Raw genomic sequence first — 7,329 nt, forward strand, 5'->3', positions numbered from 1 at the left:
TTCTAAAGTGCAGAGTACTTGTAACTAAAAGAAAATCAGCAACTGTTTGTAGTGTAGGACAATCATAAGGCTGTCGTTCAAGCCAATAACGAAAACGCTTTGAAGTTTCATCAGAAAATTCTTTGGGCAGTTTCTCGCCTCTGTCATTTGTCCAAAACAAAAAGGAAAAAAAACCTGGTGCCAGGTGAAAAGTGATGAGAGACAAATGATTATTTGTAGGAAACTGAGCCACAGGATAAAAACAGACACGTAGTCACAGCTTTATTGACTCAAAGTGAAACGGTGACGTTAAAGAGAGAACGTGTGAATACGTGCGATACTGCACCTACACGCATGCCAGAATCTGAAAGTACTTCAATTGTCACAGCCTCGAAGCCGACTGAGACCAAAGTGCCCGATGATTATGCTGCATTGGAGCTTTCATCGCCCGCTATTGTTATCAGAGTTGATGGCTGTCTGTCTGTCTTTCAGTCAAGATATTTTCCTTCTTTAACTCGCTTCAGCTCGGCCTGTAGCCGCAATGACAACAGGCGTCCCTGCGGGTCAGGTAATGGCTTTTCATCTTTGCTTCCCTAAAGGCTTTATAGTGACACCACCCAAAGAAAAATCTATCTGTGCTCTCCTGTCGGTCACGTCCTTGTACACACCACTCTTCTTCTCACTTCCAAATAGTTACAGCGTTGTCAGAAAGACACAAAGATGGCTATTACTTCATTGTAGCTTGTAAAAGAAACTTGTACAAGAAACTAACCCACTTGAGTGGAATTCAGTAATAAATCCCACAAAATTATATAGAGATATTATTTAGCAGTAATTTATTCATCTGTGATCTCCACCCTGCTTTTGTTCCTGTACAGAAAACCCCAAACAAACCTCTTAAAAACCACAAGACCACAGAGAAGTCTCAGACACGGTGAGAGCAGCGTGTTCTCTGTGGACTGTCCCACTCCCACAGGTAAGCAAGAGACACCTGAAAGCTTTAGCTGTCATTTATGTGCAAATCATCATCATTTTGACCAAATCAAAACTGCATAAAAATGTTTTCTTGCAGATGAGTTTTGCATTTCTTCTACTGACTCACTCACAATGTGAAGATAAGAATATAAAACAGTTTCAGGACACTGGGGCCGCCTTGAAACCGCATCAGTGTTGTCGGGTTTGTTGACAGTGCTGCCACTGCAGGGAAAGATAAGCATACTAATTTCTTATTGTCACTAAACCTTATTAAGCTACAAACTACCTCAGACACAATTCATCACTTTAATTGCTAAAATTGTGAGATTTTGGTAATGTTTGAGGCAACATTAGCCTTTCTGGGTCATCATCCCTTCCCTGGGGATGGGGGATGAATTCTTCATCTACGTGGTCATTGAAGGAGAAAAGAGGAAACGTGTTGCCCTTGCTCCTGTAATTAAGGTTTTGATTTAAGATTTTAGCACCAGGGGATAAATGATATCGCACATGTGCCCTTTAATGAAGAAGAATGTGCTCTTTATTCATCTATTCTGAATCTGATTTAGACATGCATAACGCTGAGTGCTGCAGTCTTTTCAGCTGGGGGGGGGGGACCAGAGGCAACGTTTCACTATTCTGGTCAGATGTAGTTTTGGGGGCTGGAAAAGTAGCAGAAACACAATGATGTTAAGGTATGAGTTTAGAACAGCACGTGTTGAATTTTGCAACCACAGATAGTACAATAGAATTAAAACTACTTAATTAATTTTAGAAACTGCAATTGAACCATTGCCTTTCATTTCAAAGATTTCTTCCTAACGGCTGCGTAGAAAGGATTAAATATTAAATACCCTTAAATAAAAAGTGATAAAAAAAACTTGTTGTAAGCCATATTAAATAATTATTGAATCTGATTTATTGTTTTGCTATTTTATGTTAATTTATTCTTTTAGCTCTGCAGCACTTTGGTCAACAGCTGTTGTGCTTACGTGCTTATAAAAATAATTTGACACTGACTTTTTGACTTAAAGCTCGAGGGACCCCAGATGCTAATTTTGCCTGATTTCACCACTAAGGCAATAAAATATGCTGGTGTTAAAAGTCCATTATTCTATCACTGTATTCATCTAAATACTAATTTATCTCCCATGAAAGCAGCTTAAACAAAACTCTAGTTTGCATATGTGACAAACATTATCCTCAATCTGATTTTCTCACTTTGTGTATTTAAGCTACAATCGTGCAGAGTCGGCCTCCTTGTTGCCTGTATTCTGGTTTGCTTCACCTTTTCACGTTCTCCACGTGTTTCCTATTTTCAGATCTGTGAGCTGGGCTTCCAAAAACTAATCTACATACAGTTTGATTGCACATTTGTTACCCTGACAAACTCTAGCTCACAACCTGATCAGCAGTTTCCCTGACACTATTTAACGCCTCTCACACTGACACCATTAATGATGTGAACAAAAGAAACAACGGTGGAAAATCAAGTTGAATGTAATTGTCTTTTTTAATTTATTGATAAAACTCTTATTGCCATACCCATTTTAATCTCTTTGCCTTTTGTTTTTTGTGTTTTCTATAACTCTGCTCCAATTTCAAGTTGAAGGTCATCCATTCATACTCACACTGCCATAGTCTCACACTTTCTTGGTTTGTTGAGTTGGGGACTTCTCAAGCCTTCAAGCCTGAACCATGAAATAACTAAAGAAAATTCTCTTCTTTTGAAAATGTGTTTATTGAAATTAAAAAACTAATTAATTTATTATTATATATAAATGTTAATTTGTGTCAAATTTGCGACATCCAGCAATATTTTTACAATTCATTCCTTACAAATGTATTCTGGATTTATTTTAGTTTTTTTCAGCATCTCACTGATGCCACAGAAGTGAAAGCGTTTGGGTTGTGTGTGGTTTCTGTTTGATCTTCAGCCTCTTGGTGTCTTCGTATCACCTCTTTGCCTCTATTGGGCGATTCCCTATTTGGTTACTTCCTGTTTTGTTTTGTTGTTACTCTTATCTGTCTCTTTGTTTTTCTCCATGTTGTTTTCTTAATTAGCTTCAGCTGTAACCTGTTTTTTCCACTCTCCCTGATTACCTCCCGTGTTTATTAAAAGCCTTGGTTTGCATGTGTTCTTTGCTGAGTCGTGCTGTTGCTTCTCCTTGTGCCCTTGTGCGTCACGTGACCTATGCAAAGGATGGCGCCTTCAAAAAAACCTTTCTAACAAAAAAATCATCAAACTTTCCTGCTTCTTTTTTAGGAGCCCTGAAGTGCAGGGTTTGTTTTTACGCCGTCTTTGAGCATGTTCACCAGTTTTGGCTGTTTAATAAAAACTACTTTCAATCCTTTGTGTTTGCCATGTACACACTGTTCCACATGCTGCTGTGATTATAATTAAATTTTTATTTTTGTTGTTTTCAGTTCAGCTGCAGGGTTTGATTATTTTGACCAAATAAAGTGATTTTCTCAAATATTAATGAGCCAGCGATGGCCTATCAGACGTGGGCGAACCTCCAGAAAGTTTACTGAAACTCTGAGTTTGTTAACCTTGAAATGAAGGAAACTCCAGGTTTTCTATTCCAGAAAGAAAGCTAAATGTGCACTCTCCTCTCTTCCCTGATACTGAAATATTTGGTGTACATTACTGTAGCAATCACTGTTTGATTAAAGCTTCTGTGTAAAGCTTTATGAAGCTGTAGACACTCTGATCAATGATTGGAATCAGTCACAGTGATGGATGAAAATGTGTCACAGCTGGTTGAAGATGGTGTAAATATTTGAAGTTGAGGCTGAAATGACTGTCAGTCATTCTTCACTCATTTAACATCAATGACATTATTATAGTTTTGCCCTGACACACACTGGATAAAATAAACAGGTGGAAGCTGCTTGGTTTCACAACCTCTGTTACAGAAATAAATGAATGCAATGCTTTGCAAATCTCATAAATAGAAAATAGAAAAAAATACATCTTAAAAAGATTTGGGAGCAGGCTCATGCTCACCACCCTCTACTGAGGAGAGCAGCTCCGTGACTGTTGTCATGTTCTTCTCCGACAGAGGATCGAAGCTGCTCAGTGGTCCTGACACTTTGTTATCATAGTTTTCATTTCCTGAAGATCAGTTTGTGAAAGGTTTGGACTACATGCGGGCCAGCTTAGGACCTGGGCCAGTAAAAGTTCTATTTCTCCTTGTCACAGAATACTTTTTCACTCTGCCCCAGTCCACTTTAAATCAGCTGTCAGAGAAGACAGCAGCTTTTGTTTACATTTGGCTTATTTGATGCATGAAATAGGCTGCAACCTGCAATTATGGATAGCATGTTGAACTGTGTTCAAATTATTTCTGCAAGTGTTCCCGAGCCCAGTGCAGTGATTTGCATGAAATCATGCCTGGTTTTTAAAGCAGTGCAGCCTGAGGGCCAGCAGAGATTCCTCCACTTACTTTCTATAATACGACAATAACATCATCATGTAGGTGGTTGGTACCACCAACAATGCATTTTATAATCAAGGTTTTCTATAATTCCATCTTACCTTTAGTTTACATATGTAGCTAATATGGATGCTTCATTTATTTTGGTGCTTAAATGAAGTCATGGAGGGACACAAAGATTCACTTGAGATTCAGCAGAATGTAATTAGGCCACGAGGTCAACACGACTCTGATCTCACTGCTGATTAATGGTCACATTTCTTTGTTACAAGTTTTCTGTGTTTTTGTGTTTGACTTTCTGCTTCTGTAATTGTCTGTTCCACCACAACTGTTTGTGTTATTGTTTATCACTTGTGTGCATAATTCTCTCTTGTTGTAGTCTTTGTCTTCCATTTCTGGAGTTTTAGAAGGAAAATCCATTTTTACGCATTTCAACTAGTGAAACGTATTAATTCTTTAATCAGCACTGTGGTTTTCATCTGTGCCGAGATAATTGGAAAAGGGTTTTATTGATAACCTGTTAGCCTGTTAATAAGAACAACTTTCATTTGGCAACATAAGAGTGATGAATGCTGAAAATGTGTCTGTGCACGCAGTGATTTCATTAAAAATAATCAATAATTCATGAATGATTCTGTCAGTTATCAAATGCCATTTGCAACATTTCTAATAAACAAAAAGCTAAAACAAATGTTATATTAGAGCATAAAGAGAAATGTGCTAATCCTTTCAACAACAAACTGACCCAAAACGTTTATACTGTTTGTTATAATATCCTCTATGGATCAAAGTATACACATTACATCCACAGGAGTTTCTATGACATTTTAAATCCAGACATGATTAGCTGGGTTTGTTGGCAACAATAACAAACAATGCCGCTTACAGTTGCTGATTCTGTTCATCTGGACGTTTTCAGTGCGAGAAACGTTTCGTCGCTGATCCAGGTGACGTCTTCAGTCTCAGCTGACTGCAGGTTTCCCCAATCTTATAAACACCACATTTGCATAATGACTGAAACCAGCACCACTGAATGAACAATGAGCTGGGAGATCAGTTCCTTGATCATTAATATGCAAATTGTCATGACCACTAATCAAAGACCACTGATCCATGGCCATGAGATCAAGTCAGCCGTTCCCCTACTCTCTATGAATGGTACATTCATAGAGAGTAGGGGAACGGCTGCAATCACAGCATTGTAAGATGGTGAAAGATGTACCCTTAGGCCCCCTCCTCGATTCAGAGATGGTCTTTCCCTTTTCACGTAAATGGCCTCCTTGACTCCGCGCTCAAACCAGCGTTCCTCCCTGTCCAGGATGTGTACATCCTCATCATTGAAAGAGTGTCCACTGGCCTGTAGGTGTAAATAGACTGCAGAGTCCTGGCCTGATGAGGTAGCTCTTCTGTGTTGTGCCATCCGTTTTCGCCAAAGGTTGTTTGGTTCCCCCAAAGTATAAACCCTGGCAATCCTCCCCGCACTTAACAGCGTACACTATGTTACTCTGTTGGTGTCGGGGGACCCCATCCTTGGTGCAGCGTGTTTTGGGGGTTAAAAGCCACAGAGAAGCAGTGTTTAGAAAAAATACCTCTTAACTAGAGTTATGTAAAAGGGAATGTGTGCATGAAAGGGAATCTGAGACAGGATGTTTCTAATGTTAGAGATATTGCACCAATGCAAGAAAGCAGTCCTACATTCAATCGTTTGTGTGTTTATTTGAAACGGAGCTTTTATATTTTAAGCTTATTATATTTGTCTAGTATAGATAACAAATCTGACTCCACTGTGCCTGTCACACTTTAATGGGCCAGGCTGCATTACATTGTTCTGACAAACAGTAAAAGTAATTAGCTGCAGTGTTTTTGGAAGGCAACACTGATTGGGACACAGCAGTCTATTCTTGTTACCTGTTGTGTAAAGATGAACTATTCAAATAATGATTTGAATACAATTCCACAAATATATCCAAGAAAATCAGCATTTGACATGATTATTCACTGATGCGTCTAAAACCTTGAGATCCGCTGTTTATTTTCAGTTTTCTAATTACAACATGTATGAGTTTATAGCGCTGTGCTGACTTGAACCTTCAGATACTGTACTGAGGTTACACTGAGCTCAAGAAAACTATGCCTTCAGTTTCAAAGTAATTGTTAGTGCTGCAGTGGCTGCTACTGTCACCTCCCACCAAGAAGGGCTTTGTTTCACGTCTTTGGTCAGCTGAAGCCTCAGTGTGGATTTGAGGGTTCTCACTGTACCTGTGTGGGCTTCCTCCCACAGTTTGTTATCTTGATTGGTGATTCTTAATTGGCCACAGGTGTACTTGTTTATCACTTTGTGTTGAGCCCAGTTTTATTTATATGGTACCAAATCACAACGAGAGTTGCCTTAAGCCGCTTTTATTGCAAGGTACAGACCCAACAAGGTTCCCGTACGTATCTGTAGGTAACAATGGTGAGGTCCCTCTTGACCTAAAAAGTAAAAAATTACATCAAATTACTCAAGCCCTTAAACTAAAGCCTTTTTACAGTAACTTTACTGGCATCCAGCTGCCAGAAGTTTCTGTAGAGTTTACAGTTATGTGTTTACAGTGTAGGATTTCTTGATGTCGGCTACTTCCTCTTTCTTTTGATGCTGGAGTCTGTGCAGGTGCTTGTTTGTCCACGATAGCTCCTCTTCCTGATGCTCATCACTGTCTGTCTTCAGCTGTCAGCTTCAGCTCCATCCTCCTGATCTGTGTCTCCATGTTTCTTCATGGATTGTGGCTCTGACGCTCTCTATTTCTATATGTCCTGGCAGCATACGTTTTCTACTTTAAGCATTATAACACAACTATTAATAATGACACGTAAAGTAACTTCTCGACGTGTTATTGATTGACTGGTTTAAATACAGAGTGATGTTTCAGTAAAGCAGCTGATGAATGTCATATTTGCT

Source organism: Mchenga conophoros, linkage group LG16 (assembly GCF_057382185.1).
Source record: "Mchenga conophoros isolate Kocher_MC1m ecotype Shallow Benthic linkage group LG16, M_conophoros_male_GT1.1, whole genome shotgun sequence".
NCBI classification, from domain to species: Eukaryota; Metazoa; Chordata; class Actinopteri; order Cichliformes; family Cichlidae; genus Mchenga; species Mchenga conophoros.